Below are 19,293 nucleotides of genomic sequence, written 5' to 3'. Positions count from 1 at the left end.
CCTCTACGTTGGCCCCTACGTGGGAGCCCATCCCAGCAATCTGCCGGAAATAATAAAGACTACCTCTCTCTCGCATTCGGTTGAGTCGTATAAACAATAATACATAAGCTTGCTTTGCACCTGTGAGGATTTCCTTTTTTTTCTTCAATAATACGTGCCCCTCACTCTGATTTCTCTGGCTCCACCACGTTAAAGTAGATACGTGCCCCTGACCCTGATTTGTCTGGCTCCACCACGTTAAAGCAGTTTGTGATGTTTTCCGCACCTGCATGACGTGTCATGTGTCCTCATCACTTACACATCTCATCGCATCCGCTTTCAATACAGTTCAGCTGCCAATTCAAAGGAATGGGAGAGCTTTTCCTGGTATTTAGAGACAAATTTTGAAGTTTAATGTTACAATTTACGTGGTACACATACTGACAAAAGCTAGACAGATTTACAGGGTTTCGTAACACCCGGAGGTCGCGGAATCAAATCCCTGCTGCGGTGGCTGCATTTTCGAAAGAGGCGAAAATGCTCTATGCCCGTGTGCTCAGACTTGGGTGCACGTTGAAGAACCCCAGGTGTTCGAAATTTTCGGAGCCCTCCACTACGGCGTTTCTTGAAGCACCCCGCTCAATATTATTGGACTTTGGTTAAGCTTGTGAAATATCTTTTGTTGAAAAAAAATTTGCATGTTCAAGTGATTCTGGGAGCCGTGCCATTCGAGGCCGTAGGCGAGTATAGGCTTTTACCGCATTTCTTATTTGTATGATTGTGTAAATCAGTGCAAGGTTGATCGAATTTGTACATTTTGAGTAGTTATGGGTACATCGGGGCCAGGCTCGTAGCCGGAATTTTTTCCCCCTTGGGCATGTGGCGATACTTTCTGAAGACCTCTATGGTTTGCAGAAAACATCTATTTTCAAGAAAGTATGCTTGTTCAGGAGAAACTTGAAGGTGTATGGTCGACTCCTTTGACCCTCTTTCTCCGGCTACAGAATTTATCCTGGGTTTCCAACCAAGTGGGCTATGTTGGCGCCCAAGGCGTATCTGATGTTACAGAGTAGCAATGGTCCTCTTATCAGATCCCATCCGTCAGTTATATGCAAATGAACTACACGATATGCACAAAGCGAGGATGTGCATATCGTAAGCTGCTGTTCCACTCATGTTTTACAGGGTTTTTCAATAGTTAGCTATAGCTTAACGAGTCACATTAGCTCTCATGTAATATTTAATACATTGTTCTTATCGCTCATGTGGTATGCGGCATCTATGGTGGGTGTTGGCGCAATGTCACGCAGTGATAGTATTTTCGCCAGATATAAGCTGTTTCAACCAATGGTGTACCTCGGTAGTAGGACACTCGACGGCCCCGCATTATGCCTGGGCTCAGTTTTAGTTCTAAATGCTATTTATTCTCCTTTCATTACTCCTTTTCTTTTTTTCTGCCTTACAACACTGCTGACACCTGCTTTTCATTTTATGCCACATATGCTGCACAACATCTAAAGCAATTGGAGTACTGTAGTTTTTGTTCATAGCTGTTTTGATACAAGCTGTAAATCACCTGTGATTTATACTCGCATTCCATCGGCAGTGGCTGTGTGGGTATGTGCTACACGGCACTGAAGGAAAGAATTTCGTGACATTCATGTTAATTATCTCACGCTAATCATTTAGTTACCTTTTACAAGTGTGCCTGAAACATAAATGGCCTCCTATGCTAACCTTGATACGTGCAGGTCAAGGTGACTACTTCGAGAGAACTCAGACGTAGGTGGCAAGATAGATATATGCAGATAGGCAGGGCCAAATCGCTCACATAACACAAAAATGCTTCAGATTTATACCTAGCCTGTATTTGTGATCAAAGGGACGGTGAGAATAAGCGCAGTGTGAAATAAAATACTAGCGTGTTACATTACGTCGAACAGCATCTTTACCTAGGTGGTAAATAACTGAAAGCTCAAATTACTGAATCCAAGCTCTATGACACAGAGGTGACTAGGGAAGAAAAACTGGTTTGTCTTGGTTCTCCTTCGTTTGTTTCACACTACCGAGGAAGAATAGTTAAAGTTTGATGCGTTCAAAATCTATCTATTGGATGTTCGCTCGACTACTATGTGACACAAGTTTGGCACTGCTTATCATTCCTATACCTATGGTTCAACTCAGTATCTTAAACGTGTGCTCATAGGCATGCTATCAATATACATCGCTCAGAGTAACCAAGATTAGGATTACCCATTACCGTACGCGACGTTGGCCAATTGTTTATCACTTGTAGGCATCACTTGTGTTTCACTAGCTGCTGTTGGGCTGGAACCTGCTCCAGCTTCCCGACCCACTGCTTCCTTTTAAGGCAAACAAGAATATTTTATATACCACGGATGCCATTATTCGTGCGGCCATGGCATGCGAGATTCCGGTGGTTATCTTCTGGCACCTGGGGGCTACCAGAAGTGCCAGCACTATAGTGATCATTGGGATGTTCGTTTCAGTCATTGGTTCCTAGTATTGATCTGGCTGGCTTCGCGTCGCATTGGTCTAGACGAAAAACAGTTATCTCACTATTCTGTGCATTCGTCAGTCCTTTACCAAGTCACCGAAATCACGTACGAGTTCTCGACATTGACTCTGAAGCATTCCCCGATATCACTAGCTTCCGAAATTGCACACGTTTCTCGGCTGAAGCCAGAAGTAACGTACACCAATCCGACGCATCGAGAAGGTGCTTTTGCGATGGTGGGATGATGTCGCATGGGTGTTTGTGCCACTCTCATCGAAAAAAAAAAAGGATGCTGCCAGACGCAGGATAAGTTAGGATGTTAATGTCACAAGGGTGTTGTTAGGGTGTAGTCTCGACCTTGTATGTGCTGCAAATAAGGTATGAATTTTGCGGTAAATATGTGCATTTTTCACAAAGAAGTGCCCAGAAAAATGATGGAGTTTCCATAGCAAAGATAGCATTCATTTATTACAAATTTCCCAGTCGTTCATTTTCATCATTGTAGTGGCAATCAAAATTCGTTTTCCGGATTAACCTGAAGTACCTCCCAGTCGCGGGCGACCACCACCACCTGAAATAAATGTACGTTGAATTACTTCAGGCACTTTATCGCTCGTGATTGCTTCTCCTGAAAAAAGTAAATCAGGCAAGATTACAGACGGGTTAATTTTTTGATAATTGGGACACCGGCACCATATATGTCTCTTTGTGTTGGTGATATTGTTACGAATAAGACATGACGCCGTATCGACAAGGCTGTGGAAGAGATTTACTTAAAACCAGCAGTAATGGTGTGACCGGTTCACAAGCGAACGAGCGGAGAGCACCTTTCTTCCTCTTCTTCAGGCACACACGCGCATCGTCCCACAAATTATCAACATGCATGTAGCAATATATTAAAACATCTTAAGTACGGCATCAAACGAAATGTCACAAAATGCTGCCTTGAAAAATCGGTAGATGTCAAGTCCACAAGTAGTCTAAAAAATATGAGTCCCCGACTGGCACTGCAAAACCAAATCATATTCGAGCCCTATTAGGCTGTGATAGGCTCCACACAAGCTCTTCTTTCCGAAAGCGTCTAGCCTTTTGCCGGCACGCACGAGAAGGCTTTTTCACGATCTCTCTCGGAAGATAAACACGTCTAACTCTGCTTGTCTGTGTTTTATTTAGAATAATCTGTTTGTTTATTTTTTATTAGAGCGTAGCTGTTACGGTCGAGTTTTGCCGTGTGTCATAGAAAAAAGCTACCACCATTAACTGGCGTGCAGTCTTTTCGTCCTGTTCCTCTTCCCCCCCCCCCCGCCCCCGCAACGCGTGCGCCAATTTGTTTGGCATGGGCTGCAATAAATCTCACGTGAGGGAGAGTGAGTGCAGAGAAAGAGAACAAAGGAAAGATATTCTTGGCGAAAAAATCTTCTTTGCGAGGCGAAATTGGAAACCGCGTACCAACGATCTAAAGGCGATTGGCGCAACTACTCGACTATTCAGGCACCCAAACAGAGCTAGTATAGGCTAGTATATAATGTTATTATTATAAAAAAAGGGCAGAAGAGAGGAGGTAAGCTAAGGAAAGCTATGAAAATGAGTGAGAGAAAGGAACGGGAATAGCGCGCATAAATGCCAAGAAATGAAGAAATTAAAAATAAGGAGAAAGAGGCAAATTGATGCAAAAAGAGAGGTGAGCGAAAAAAAGAAAAGGTGATAGAAAAAAATGCTAAAGAAAGAAAAAGAGAGAAACTAAGATGTCGAAAGATCAAGCGAAAATTTAAAAAGGCAGGAAAGCAAGAAAAAAGAGAAAAGCGCACAAAAATAAAAACAGGTACAAAGAGAGATAGAAAAAAGACAGAGGGCATAGTAATCTAGGAATTAGCAAAACAGTAGAGGTGCCAGTTTAAAAACCTTCCCACAACAGAACCGCCTGTATGCGGATACGCTCAGCTGTGACCGAGCCTTGCGCGACTTTGTGTAAGTGGCCCTAATTCTAATAGAATAGCGTTGAACAGCTCATTTCTTAGAAATTACTGTGTTGGTGTGAGCGTTGGCGCCGGCTTCTGCAGATGTGAGCGAAAAATAAGCTCTGACTGCAAGATAAAAATTCAGGGAGACTACAATAAAGGGATAATGAAAAATTGAAGCTGCCCTTGAGCCACGCAGTGCTTTACACAATGAAATTCCTATTCTGAAGGGTAACTCGGTAGGTTCTGCGTTTTTGTAGGTCTTAGATAGGTTACGAGAGTAGTTTCTAGACTGCAATTGCGTTAATTGTCAGCGCAGATAGGTTCAAGCTATATCACAAATTTCCACAGGCACGACGTGGATGTACCTACTTCAGAGACAGAAAGTGGCGTTGAAATCAAGTGTTCGCATCTTTTATAAGGCTAATGCCACTATAGGAATGTCGAAGCTCCAGACTCAGAAGATTGCGCTGGAAACAAGCATTTCTTCTTATCATAAATACATGGGCAGATCACACAGCAATTTCACATCACCCTCATGAACTTAGGCACCTATGTGCTTTATCCGCCTCAGGGGTTTGAATTTTTGACACCTGTACAGCCACGTGATGGCCGCATAGTTCCCATCTTCAACATTTTAGCATAAACCGCAGACCATTACTGCTTTATAGTACTTTTTCAAGCCACTCTTTGGCCAAGTAAAGCCCTTGCGTCAATAAAAAACTCTTATCGTCATCATCTACGCGCAAGTCACCATGCTTGTAAGCTTTCCAATGCTTGCAGCCGCCGTTTCTTTTTTTTTTCATTTCGTGGTGCTTAGAAAACTGTTGCATTTTAGGGGCGAAGCTCCTTACGCTTTTGCTCGGTTCCTCCTTCGTTGTCGTAGCATGCCCCTTACTTCTCACAATGTTCGCTAGATGATGCTGCGTTGTTGCAGTACGTGAAGTGATCACTAGAGGATGTGGAGGTGGAGTCAGAGAGATGCACTGATGTACAGACAGACATTCGAACAGACGGACCGACGCTTCGCCCTACTAATCATCATTCCTTCCATGTAAATGCCGTAAATTGTTTATTCTTGAAGGGCCACTCACCAGGATCAAAAAGTACAGAAAACGAGTGAAATACTCTCGTCTAATATTTCTTGTCCTTCTTGCGAATTTCTGCGACGCAGACAGTTCCCGTGACGCATTTAGTGCGCAGGCCTTGATTGGTTCATATGTGTGAAAAATCAAATCTCGTTTGTTTGCTCCACACCTTGTCATGCAGCCGCCCATCCCTTCTTTCTTGTCTCGCATCGATAACGTGCACGATCAACCGATCACACTTCATTATGAGTGCTTACCACTGCACAAGCGGCGATAGCAGCGTCTAGCAAGAAGCGCGATATCCTGATATGCCTTACTGCTTTGTGCTAACATTGACTACGTACTTTTGAAAACTAAGTGGTGGGGAAGATGCATGGCGCCTGCGAAGGAGAGGAAAAAACCACCGCCTTATCCTTGAACGCAGGGTGGTGAGTGGCGATTTCTCTGGAGCAGTGGTCGGTACTGGCATTTGCCCAACTTTTTTGTCACACACGTTTGTTACCTTTTTTGATACTGAATAGACCACTGGTGAATAGTAGTATTTATCCAATTGCTTTTGCACGTACCTGACGAGCCCCAAAGGATCGGCCGCACTAATTACAGCTGCCTGAAACTGCTGTGCTTTTCACATCTGCAGGCCGGCGCGCAGTGCGAGCTCGATACGATGCCGGCTTCATACCGACGGCTTATCGAGGCCTTCTTACCACTTTGATGTTACAGCCGGTGAAATACCGGTGACACTCCGAGAACTCACCATCGGTGGAGACGGGGCGAGCGTGTTGCCGGCGCAACTCTCAGACCGGTTGCCGGCAAGCCTGCCGTAGTCGAGCGAAACCTACTTCAGACCGCTTCGAAGTTTTTGACGTTGAAACACCAGGAGCAGCCGCTGACGATCGTAACAGCTTACTTTTGCTACAATTAATTTATTCTTGGAATTTTTTTGTTACTCGACTCTTTGAAGCGCGGCATTCACGGCGTTTCGTTGAGGAATCGGACCGATGTGCAGCGTGGTTTAACGGTGCGAAATATATTGAAATGTTCACAGTATATACCAACCGGTCGTTGCTATTCTTCGCTGCACTTATGATTTCGTTGCCTGTTGACAGATGCTCACACGGTTAGCCACACAAAGCACATGTGTTTCACACCGACGTGCAAACATATGCCCGTACACACACACACACACACACACACACGTCAGGCCCAAGGAGGGTTTTTAAAGCTCCTATAGGGAGTTTGTAACCACGTGACCTGAAACTCTCTGGGGAGTTTAACAAGGTCATGTCGTCCATAAACTCTGTGATTAAGCAGGGGCGTTTTGCGATGACATGTGCCGAGTTCACTCCCTACCAGGGAGTAAATAATTGAGGCAGGGGAGTTTTGTGGGCTCATGTGCTGGAGAAACTCCCATCTCGGCTAACTTTTCGTTACAGTGCACTGCGGCAAGCGCTACGAGCTAGCACTGACCACCGGCGAGGCAATGAATGTGTTTCACAAAAAATAAAGGCTGATTTTTCAATAATACTCGTTGTTGGGCTAGTTGGTGCATTGCTTCAGATGAAAAACTTCCGGCCAATAAAATAACGCACACAGGAAACGAAGAAGGAGACAGGAAAGAGGCCAGACTACCAACTGTTTATTCACATATGCGTGGCTCAAGTATATATACTCATACGGTCACATGGTGAAGCTAAGTGCTCTTTAAAAAATAACCAAAAATTGCCCAAAGTAATAAACTGACTCATAATCATTCAAAGCTTTTTTCGCTCTACTAATCGCTACAGATTACAAACAAGATTCTAGGAACGTGTTTTCCTTCCTGCGCAGTGTCACGGAGCTATCGCTGCAGCATGCTTCACCACTCTTTGCAATATGAAAAGCTTCCAAAATTTCCCGTGTTGTGTGAATTTTAGGGCCTGGGAACATTTCAAATCACTTGAGAAAGGCACAGGCTCCAATCTAGCCCTTCATTGTAAACAGTGCAATTGTAAGCCACTGCTGAACGAAATCAAGATTTTAGGCAAAAGCCATGAAAAATTGGCACGGGAAATTTTGGAAGCTTTTCATATTGCAAAGAGTGGTGAAGCATGCTGCAGCGATAGCTCCGTGACACTGCGCAGGAAGGAAAACACGTTCCTAGAATCTTGTTTGTAATCTGTAGCGATTAGTAGAGCGAAAAAAGCTTTGAATGATTATGAGTCAGTTTATTACTTTGGGCAATTTTTGGTTATTTTTTAAAGAGCACTTAGCTTCACCATGTGACCGTATGAGTATATATACTTGAGCCACGCATATGTGAATAAACAGTTGGTAGTCTGGCCTCTTTCCTGTCTCCTTCTTCGTTTCCTGTGTGCGTTATTTTATTGGCCGGAAGTTTTTCATCTGAAATAAAGGCTGCTGGGATGTATAACAGTCTTGTGCGCCTTGCGACCGCAGCTGTCAATGATTAACTACAAGGCGAGCGCCGAACGAGGCGGAGTACGATCGTCAGTGATTTCAGCGTAAAACTTCGAAGCGGTTCGAAGTAGGCTTCGGTCGACCACGGCAGGCTGGTCAGCAACCGGTGTGAGAGTTGCGCCGGCGACGCGCTCGCCCCGTCTCCGCCGATGGTGAGTTCTCGGAGTGTCACCGGTATTTCACCGGCTGCAACATCTAAGTGGTAAGAAGGCCTCGCTATGGCGTCGGTATCAAGCCGGCATCGTATCGAGCTCGCACTGCGCACCGGCCGCCGTGGTGAGCTCTGCGAGCTCTACATGCAATGCATGCGAGCAACGGGAACAGCGACTGCGAACCGTCTCATTCGTTTAAGTCTATCGCTCCGTAGCTTAAACTGCGCGGATAGCGGACACCTATTTCTGTGCATGGGAAAAACAACGAGACGTAAACTGCACATTAGCAAGCATTTTGTGATCGCCAGCTGTCATTCATCGAATCACCGTGCCATACTCGTGAGTGAGGCCTAGTCGTCGAACGTGGTAGCGGGGATTTACCTCGGTCACGGTCCTACACGTGACCTCGGTTCATCGCTGGAGCTGCTAAATGTGCCTCGTTAATGTGTTCACTCAAGGCCGCGCGCACTTGGTGTATAATTCAGTGCATTTTAGGGGTCCACAAACAGTACTGCTAATGCAAATTCAGGCCGTACGTCAGAGCGTCAACTGATAAAACTTTTTCGCTATAGTAGAAAAAATCTTGAATATTAGGCCAACTTAGGATAAAAGGCATGTGTGCTGAAGTGCTAACATCAGATCACCGCAAGTTCATACTTACGCCGTGCATATTTATTGCTTAATTATAAGCGAAAAAAGGCTTTTACCAGGGCTACATGGGAGGTAAAAATGTGGTGCCTATATATACCGGTGACTATATGGTAGGTGTGTACTGCGTGTGGCAAGCTGTGGTGAGTGCGAGCGTTGTGATATTTCGTGAACGTTGTGATAATGTTTGTGTACTGTAATCATTGTTGTGCGCATTAAATGTAATGTAATTAAAGTTACGCTTGCGCATGGTACGGCTTCTGACGTATTTTTTTCTCTGTCGATGCCAAAAAAAATTGCCCGCAGCTTCCCTCGGGGGAACACTGAGGAGGATGCGGACCATATAATTGGTTAACGGGGTGTTAAAGTGCGACTTACTTGGGTCGATGGCTAAATTGGTTAACGTGGTTGTGAAATGGGGTGTTAAATTGCGACTTACTTGGGTCGATGGCTAAATTGGTTAACGTGGTTGTAGGAGGGGGTGTTAAATGAGTGAACACGTACACACGTATGCGAAAGGGCGGCGCTGGTCGAAGGGACGTCGATCATTGTGTTTGTGGATTCGTTGGAATTCATTTCACCGCGACCTTGGACGTCGACGCGCCGTACAAACCAACCGACGAGCGGCAACTGAGCAAGCGAGCGCCGACCTTGAGTATATATACAGCACGACGGCGCATGCACTGTCAGCTGTTGAATGTTCTCGAAGCGCGACGCCACATGCGCGTCCACTGGAGAATCAGGAGAATTGTAGATGTCGAACGCGGTGTGTAGAGGAGGAAGGGTGCACAGATGGTGGAGGAGTGAAGCGCGCGCGGTGTGTAGAGGAGGAAGGGATGCACAGATGGTGGAAGAGTGGGCGACGGCGCGACGGCGCATGCGCGCGCGTCAGCTGTCGAATGTTCGAGAAGCGGTGCGGACGGCGCACTACAAGGCGCGAGTATAAGATGCTCCGCATCTAAAAACTTACTCCCATACTGACCCGAAAAAGTTCCCCGATGGATGTAAATAAAAACCCCCCTGGCACCATGGAAAAACCCCCTACTGATGGGGAGTAAATTTTTACTCCCTCCGGACGGTGTTTATTAAACTTCAATCGGGACGTGCGCTACAGGACAAGGTCATTTACTCCCATCTTGGCTTATTTCTGTTTACAGTGTACTGCGGGAGTTGCGGGAGTTGTACGTGTACGTGTACAGGGTACATGTACCCTGCAGCGTTTCCATTGGCACACAAAGAGCAACAGTGATAGCGTCACAGTCAGGGTCGCCTTTGAGCGCGCTTGTAAAGGCTTCTCAGCGCAAAAAACTTCTGACAACTAACATAAGAGATGAGGACATCTAACACAAGGGTCCTCCTCTCTTATGTTTCTTGTCGCAAGTTTTTGCGCTGAGAAGCTTAATAATAAATTACCAACTAGCCCAATCCCACACTTTAGTTGAAAAGGCCCCAGAAATCAAGTCAAGAGTAGCCAAATGAGTCTAGTCATCTAATAATAATGTCCTATTTGAAGACAAAAGAAATCGGAGTGGTATTATGAGCAAAGTCTTTGCTATTGATGAAAAATAAACCATTTCCAATAAGTGTGTCCACCCCGGTGCAGCAGTGGTTAAGCTACTTGGCTCATGACCCAAAGGTCACGGGTGTGATCCCTGCCGAGGTAGCAACATTTGGATAGAGCCGGAATGGTCGAGGACAATGTGCTGTGTGACGTCAGTGATCGATAAAAAACCCCAGATGGCCGAACTTTCTGGTGCCCTTCACACGGCGTCTCTTGTAATCACATGGTGGTTTTTGTTGTCACACCCCAGATATTATTATATTATTATTATTATTATTATTAGTAGTAGTAGTAGTAGTAGTAGTAGTATATTTTGAATAAGTAAAACGAGAACTTTCAAAGTAGCAAGAAAATAGCCATGGCGTCAGCTGGCATGTTTCACCACCAAACGTTTCGAAAAGTAGCCTATTCAGCGCAAAATAGACTCCAGCGGGAAACCTGATCACAGTGAACTGCTCTGACTGTGCTCAGCACTGCAAGATCATGTTTATTCAAGCTAACCACGTACTGTACCGCTGCGTACATATATACGTAAATAGTATACGCGTTTCCTCGAATTAACTAATATTTACTTGTTCACATGATGTACTAGTGACAGAGTCATCGATATTCGCTGCTCGCGGTGGTATATACAAGCACCGTAACTAAGCCATCATAGTCAAAAGTGCGCGACTAAGCGTTTTGGCCACTTTGCATCTCTCGCATTTTAGTGAAGATGATAGGCGTCAGTGCAACTCGATGCTAATTTCAGCACCCTTGGAGAAAGTTGTTTTCTCTTGAACTATAGCGTAGATTGTTAACAGAATGTTAGATTAAACAGTGTTGAAGAACGCTGTATGCACGTAAGCAATTTCTTAATAAAGTACTCACTTGAGGGTACTAAAAGTATGCTCTTGAGGTGATAACTATATGAATTAATAAATCTTTCATGGGGTTATTTGGAACTGATAACGCTATTCTAGAGATTAAAATACTCGACTGCAGGTCCAAAATTTCTGAATATAATTTGGGCCAACACGGCCACATTTCGATGGAAGCCAAAGGCTTGAGGTGTGTGTAGTGATATTTAGCCACACAATTAAAGAGCTCTGGTGGTAAAGTGTCTGGAACCCTCATAATTATGCTTCAAATAAGAGAAGTATATATGCTGTCAACGAATGTGGATTTCGTTTGTTATTGGTGCACGCATAAGAATTCAATGGTTACCCGAATTTATCGTTGAAAGCTAATGATTTAGAGCAAGTGAAGTTTTGTGGAAACTTTCACTCAAAAATGCAAACTACCTGTCTGAAATTGGGCTATTATAAATTGTAGCAGATGTTGAGATCAGCAAATTTTAAACCAGTACTAAATTAGTCAACTGAAGAAGTCATTGCATAAAAATAGAAGCGAAATAAAACTAACACACTGACACCTAAGTAAAATAACTGATTCAAACTCCACGCTGACGACAAGCTGCAAAGTGGAATGAATTGACGGCACAGCATTTATGCATTGTTTAAGGAGTGCGAAGATATGTTTGTTTTATCCAGCGCTACTTACGAGGTACAAACTGGGGTTTGAGCATATTGTAGCACAAATGCACTACCACAAATATGCCATTAAACTAAATCTTCTGGGTACTGTTGTCCATTCTTATAGTGTAGTTGTTTCTTTGCGAAAAAATGGCTTTTAGGCTAGGCTTACCTAAAAAAAGTGATAATGAAGCTGCTATTTGGGAGCAACGTTCCACTACAACGCTTATCCTATTTAGCTTAGAATTGCAATTTTAACGACCTTGAAGCCCCTGCTGTTGCACTGAATAATCATAACTTTCTCCTGATTTTTACTACGTTCCGCAATATTGATGCAATCGCTGCCGTTTTATAATGTATACGGGAACTTTTTCGAACATTCGACGCAAAATATCTCCTCACCCTTGTGCATAGCACCCAAGACTCTATTCTGATGAGACGGTTGAGGCCTCGGAGTTGTTCGTTGGGTATAGGTTTGCTTTGAACATGGTGGTTTCGAAGCAATGGCAAAGTTGAATATGCCGTACATAACAAACGTGATTATTGAAAAAACAAGCAAAATGCTTAACCTGCAAAACCTAGACATTGGTATTGAATTTTCAAGCATAGCGCTGGAACAATCTCGGGCTTTTATACGTTTCCTAGAAGGATTCATAAATTAAAGTGTTTTTATATAACCTTTTGTCTGAACTTCGGAACAATATGCTCTTTGGTTGCTTTTATTATTCTCACACAATTTTTTATCTAAAGCAAGTTTCAATTTTTTTCTTAGAAAATAGAGGAAAGCCCGAACAAAAAGTGGCAATTCCCACTTGACATAGATTCGGACCCCCTTTACAAGACATACAGCAACGAGAGATATAATACACACGTGTAGGTATGGCATATTAAATATTAAGAGAAGTGCACAAAGTTGGAATGTGTATATAAATATTCCTGATACAATCGCTATGTACATCAAAGAAAAAAGAGTAGTAAATACAAAACAGTTCGTAAAATCTTGCCCCATATCATTTAAAGGTATCCGTTCGTTTTACATCAGTAACACAAAGAGTTTAGCAGACATGAAATGAGCATGTTTTTTCTTGCAAATCAGTTGCGTAGATCCTTTTTGTTACGTTAGTTATATCAATTTCTTCCTAAAAGAACATACTTAACAATACAAAAAGGGTATGTCAAAGCTTTTTCACCGTGTTTAAAATCGTATGTGCTTGCCAGAATTGTTACGCGTAGAATTCAGAGGAGCTGTCTTTTTTAACTCTGCCAGGGCAAGTAATATTGTTCATTATTCTCTGAACGCTATTTGTTTCTCCTGGACAAGGTGTACGGGTAGAAATTCCTCATAGAGATAAAAATGAACTTGATGAACAACTCCTTCGTATGTGCATCGTATTTTAAGCCGGCTATTTGTATAATAGCCTTTTTTGAAGTGTACGCAGATGATTAGGTTGGATTATGTAGTTGTGTCCTAGACTCGAAAGCAGTAGATTAAGTTGGACATAAATAACGAATCTATAATTTTAATTTTTACTTTCGCCGCGAGTGTTTATGAATGTTTATTGTTTATCATTCGCAAAAGGAGGTTCCCAACACAGGTACATGGGCCGTCAAAATACGGCTCCTATATATACCAGGAGACTGCTATGATTGTATTTGCGACAAATATATTGTAGTTTACAGTGTAAGCAAAAATTAGCCCGGATGGGAATAAATAACTTTTCTTGTAGGGCTGGCGCACATGGGGGTTTTATAAACACTTTTCAGTGGGTATAAAAAAATTACATCATATCTACAACGTGAATCATGACAAGTGGGGGGAAGTGGACGGACGAACGCATAGACGCACTGACGGAAGCACGAACGGGCGGACGAACGCACAAACGGACGCGCGGACGGAAAGATGGATGGGCGCACGGACGGGCGCACGAACGGGTGCATGGACGCATGGACCACCAGACGAACGGATGGAGGCACGAATGGATGGATGGACAGACGCACAAGAGCACGGATGGATGCATTGATAACCAGACGAACAAATGTACGCACAAATAAAGAGACGGACAGACGCATAAAAGCACGGACGGACTGATGGATGCCTCGCCCCACTCATCATTATTCACTTCATAATTATGCTGTGACACCGTTTTTATTGGCATGCAATGCAATGCAACTGGCTACTACTACAACGACAACACAAGACGTACGATGTCACAGGTCCCGTTAATTAGGGGGGCGATCGACGGGCTATTTCAAGGACCGCAATATCAGACCCCGAACTGCACCATGAAAGCGTGGACAATTTAGAAGTGGTCCTATTTGGCGCGCTAGCGGACGCCAGCTGTGCCCCAAACAACAAGTCAGAGCCGAGAGTTGATAAACAAAGCAAACTTATATTCTCAATTATGGCAGATCAAATCGATACAAAAACATGCACACTCGACAATAGTTGAATACGATATGTCACCAATCAAACAACGTACTACACAGTACAATCAGCCACACTCGAAACAACGGACACAACCAACAATACGCACTACAATGCAATCGCATGCATCGAACAACCAAGACACTTAAAGACTAGAGAGTTCGAAAACTTATTCAGTCCAAAGTCCTTGGAACAAAAGTCTGAATGATACTCTTCCGAGAATCACTCACTCAAAGTCCAGCGCTGTTGTCGTTCCGCTGCCCCCGAAGTTTCTCTTCCAGGAAACCTCGCGTCTGCAACGGGCCGCTCTCCAAGCACCAAACTTCTTCGCCGGGAACACGTCGGCTTCCTACGCGCAGCTGTTGCCACGCGCCTTCGCTCGCTGGCGGTAGACACACACTCCTACCTGTAGCATGAGTCTTCACCCGTCGGGTGGAAATCCTCTTCTTCTCCTCCTTTGTAACTGTGGACAAAAGGCTTCGCCGACAAGGCGGAACACCCTACGCACTCTGGCGCAATATTCCTTCTTCTCCTGCATTTCCACTAAGGACAAAACCTTCACCGACAGACGCGATGGAATGACCCTACGCACACTGGCGCTAACTTTCTTCTTCTCCTGCTTTGTCACTGAGGACAAAACCTTCGCCGACGACACAGCGGAACACCCTACGCACCCTGGCGCAATATTCCTTCTTCTCCTGCTTTCCCATCTCTGCTGCTTGGTTAAATACCTTCCACGCTAGATTCCAGAAAATTCTCATCGTTTTGTCGGCGCGATACACAGCGAAGGCTGGGGAAAGCGCGAGACGGTTCGAGGGCCGTCCGCGATGGATGACGCAACTCTCCATCACCACGCCCCTTTCCCTCGAGAACCTTCCAGGGCTTGCTCGGCCGCCGATGTGAGGAGGTTAGTCGGCGAGACTACGCTTCTGAGGGGAAGAGACGGTGCACCCGGGGAGCCTTTGGATGTTTATTTTCTTCTTTATCTTTGACTTTGAAGGGCCTCTCTGCGCTTGGTATCGTTACTGTCGCTAGAATTTGGCGGCGCGTGCTTTTTCGGAGCCCTCGTTTGTGACACTGCCCCCACTTTAAGAATATTGTGAGCGCGACAAGCGAATGACTCTTTATTCTCTTTGATATCATCATCACCTGTACATCTTCTTCACCTGAAAATATCATCACCAGCGTGATTTAGCTCGAGCCTGGCTGAATAAACCGGTTCCTCACAAGTGGTGGACTGTGCTTTTTGTTCCCTCAAGTCCTCTCGCCCGTTCTCGCTGGAGCTCCGCTCGGGTCGTCGCACACAACGCCCTGCCATGGCGGCCCAAGAAAACCCTGGCCCATCCACGTCGCCGTCCTACTGCAGCCACCGCCCCCCACTCCGCCCAATAACACTCGCCTGCGTGATCCACCTCTGTTTTCCGGTCTCCGAGGCAATGATGTCGACGACTGGATCAAGAACTACGACCTCGTCAGTAATTTGAACAGGTGGGACAATCCACACAACTTGCGCACCGTCCCATTTTATATGTCCGATGTTGCGAAAACTTGGTTCTGGAACCACCACCCGGCTCTTCCCGACTGGGACACTTTCAAGCAGCAAATTCGTCAGATATTTGGTGCCCCTGCAGTTCGCACTGAGGCAGCAAAGAAGAAACTCGCTGAACGTGCGCAGCTGCCGGGTGAATCTTACACCTCTTATATTGAGGATGTCCTTGCACTGTGCAAGCGCGTTAACACCGGCATGTCTCAGAACGACCAAATACGCCACATTATTAAAGGCATTAACACCGTCAACTTTAACGCCCTCGCCACGCAAAATCCTGCCAATACCCAGGACGTGATAACCATCTGTCAGCGACTTGACGAGCTTCAGTCTCTTCGCCTTTGCTACGATGCCACCGACGTTCGTTTGCCTGCACCCCTCGACTTGCTTGCGCTTATCCGCGACATCGTTCGTGAAGAGCTGCATGGGCGCTGCTCTTCCTGTACTGCGGAAGTTGCTTTCCCTTCTGAAAAAGATAGCTTGCGAGACCTGATTAAACAAGAGATCGCCTCCGCATCGCGTGCGACGAGTTCCAGCAGTCCCTGCGTGCACGAGACGCGCACGTACGCCGAAGTTGCCGCGCTCTCTGCCGCACCCACTGTTTCTGTCCCTACAACAGCAGACCATACGCCTGTGGCTTCGTTATCACCGCCAGCGCGTGCACTACCTTACTACGCACCTCAGCGCCCACCTCGACCAATCTGTTACTACTGCGGCTATCGAGGACATATCGCTCGGTTTTGTCGAAGGCGCCAACAAGACGAGCAACGCGGCTACGCTCCCGAAGAACATCGAAGCTTCCGTCCGACCATGAACTACCTACGACCACCCTCCCAATCGTCCTATTACCGTTCACCGTCACCTATTTGCTATACGGACATGCCTGGGAATTCCCGTACGTCTCGCCGCAGGTCGCCTTCGCCAGGTCGCCGTTCAGTGTCGCCTCTACGGCCCGCCTCTCATTCCACGAACGCTCACGCGGAAAACTCCCCCATGCAGTTTTACGAGGGGAAACTGCATCCCTCTCACAGCTAACAATTCCTCCAGACTGGCCATCAAGTTTGATAGTAGTGTTTGTAGAAGGTGTACGTGTTGAGGCTCTTGTAGACACTGCCGCTGCCGTTTCGATTATTCGTGCTGATTTTTGTTCCCGCCTTTGAAAAGTCACCACACCTTATGGCGGCCCACCTCTACGTGCGGCGACCAACGCTCTCATTCGTCCACTTCCACAGTGTACCGTTCATGTCTGCATAGAAGGCATTCGTCATCACATTGTTTTCGCGGTATTTCGTGAGTGCACCCACGCTCTCATTCTTGGGTGGGATTTCTTGTCTTCTGCGTCCGCTTTCATATCATATCATCAGCGCCTCCTGCATCTAAATGCCACTGACTCTTCTCCGCTTGAACACGATGGACGCATCCGCCTTGTCACCAAGTCAGATTATCTACTTCGGCCATACATCAAAGAAATTATAAGTGTTACTTGCACCGACATTGTGGATGGCGACGTACTAATTCTCCCTTATGGTCATACCCTACAAAGGGGCATTGTGATTACACCAGGGCTTATTCGCTTCTTCGATGGGTCTACGAACCTAACCGCCATAAACCAAACGCCCGAGTGTGTACTGCTCTCCTGTGGCTCAACAGTATCTTGCGCGGCCGACAGTGAGCCTGAAGCGATTGTTACTCTTCCGAACAACAACCACAACGATGTTCCGAAGTCACAATCACTGCCATTCAATGCCTCTGCCACACCTGTGTCCGCAACAATAAGCAATGACTTAACAACTGATCAAACTGAAGATTTGCTCGCCCTGTCAAATAGACACCGTTCTCTAAGTGACGTGAACTCGCCCGCCCTCAGACTGACTGCCACCGCTACTCACACCATCCAGACGGACGGCTCTCGTATTGTACATCGGCGTCCATATCGCGTGTCTCAGGCAAAACGCAAGATCATCGAGGAAAACGTCTCAGACATGCTACGCCGCAACATCATACGTCCTTCTTCGAGTTCTGGTCATCCCCAGTTGTTCTCGTTCAAAAGAAAGATGGGACAGTGCGTTTCTGCGTATTACCGTGCGCTAAACAAAATAACGCGCAAGGATGTTTATCCCCTCCCTCGTATCGACGATGCACTGAATTCATTACAGGGCGCAGAGTATTTTTCTAGCCTCGACCTTAGGTCAGGCTACTGGCCGATACCAATGTCGGAGTCTGATAAAGAGAAGACCGCCTTTTCAACGCCAGATGGGTTGTACGAGTTCAATGTGATGCCTTTTGGACTCTGTATGGCGCCCGCCACCTTCGAACGCATGATAGACGGCGTATTGCGTGGTTTGAAATGAAAAACATGTCTGTGCTATCTCGATGACATAGTAGTGTTTTAATTTACGTTGTCGCAGCATCTACAACGTCTTGACGAAGTCCTCACATGCCTTGCAAAAGCCGGTATACAGCTTAACACCAAGAAATGTACTTTTGCTAGCAAGACAATCAAGGTTCTCGGCCACCTCGTCAGCAAAGAAGGAATTCGGCCCGACCCCGAGAAGCTTGCCGCTGTCCTCGATTTTCCTCGTCCACTACGTCAAAAGGACCTGCGCAGCTTTCTTGGGTTATCTTCTTACTTCCGGGGCTTCATGCGTGGTTTCGCGGAACTTGCGTCTCCGCTCCACCAACTCCTCGCAAAGAACGTCCCCTTCATCTGGTCCGAAGATTGCGAATGCGCTTTCACCGCACTGAAGCAAGCCCTCACGTCGGGTCCGGTACTGTGCCACTTCGATTCCACCGCACCCACCATCCTTCACACCGACGCAAGTAGTCATGGTCTTGGTGCGGTACTCTTGCAGCGTGACAAAAACTCACGCGAACGCGTCGTTGCTCACGCAAGTCGTGCTCCTACCGCTCCAGAAAAGAACTACACTATCACCGAGCAGGAGTGCCTTGCTGTTGTTTGGGTAGTGCAAAGATTCCGACCATATCTTCACGGCCGTCATTTTACCGTCGTGACCAACCATAACGCCCTATGCTGGCTTTAATCGCTCAAAAACTTATCGCGTCGCCTCGGTCGCTGGGCGCTTCGCTTGCAGGAGTATGATTTCGATGTCGCCTACAGATCTGGGAAGAAGTATCAAGATGCTGATGCTCTATCGCTCTGTCCTTTGCCCAGCGGAAGCCACTCACCATCCATACTCCAAAACGACAGCACCTCTACAATCGCAGCGCTAAGTTCATCACCTGCCACCCTATCCGTCCTTGTTTCACAACAACGTGTCGACCCATACTGCCGTACCATTGTTGACCGCTTGACCGGCTCTACTACTCCTCCAAACGCTAAACTCCGCCCACAACTTAAGCAATTTAAGCTTGTCGATGATGCTTCAAGTCGCTACATTTACCACATCGATGGCAACAAGTGGGTACCCGTCCTCCCACGTTCTCTGC

At 45.9% G+C, this 19,293-nt stretch overlaps 1 long non-coding RNA gene across 1 annotated transcript; it reads right to left on the bottom strand.

Annotated features, from left to right (window-relative positions):
* Nucleotides 1–2,937: 2,937 nt before the first annotated feature.
* On the bottom strand, nt 2,938–12,465 carry LOC142766850 (uncharacterized). Its single transcript, XR_012884615.1, has 2 exons — nt 12,278–12,465; nt 2,938–3,068 (listed from the first exon to the last, which is right to left on the bottom strand). It is a non-coding gene; the product is annotated as an uncharacterized LOC142766850 (long non-coding RNA).
* Between the last annotated feature and the right edge of the window lie 6,828 nt (nt 12,466–19,293).

The sequence above is a fragment of the Rhipicephalus microplus genome, chromosome 7 (assembly GCF_043290135.1).
Source record: "Rhipicephalus microplus isolate Deutch F79 chromosome 7, USDA_Rmic, whole genome shotgun sequence".
NCBI classification, from domain to species: Eukaryota; Metazoa; Arthropoda; class Arachnida; order Ixodida; family Ixodidae; genus Rhipicephalus; species Rhipicephalus microplus.
The sequence above is the reverse complement of the archived record's forward strand: the minus strand, read 5'-3'. Positions and strand labels throughout refer to the sequence as shown.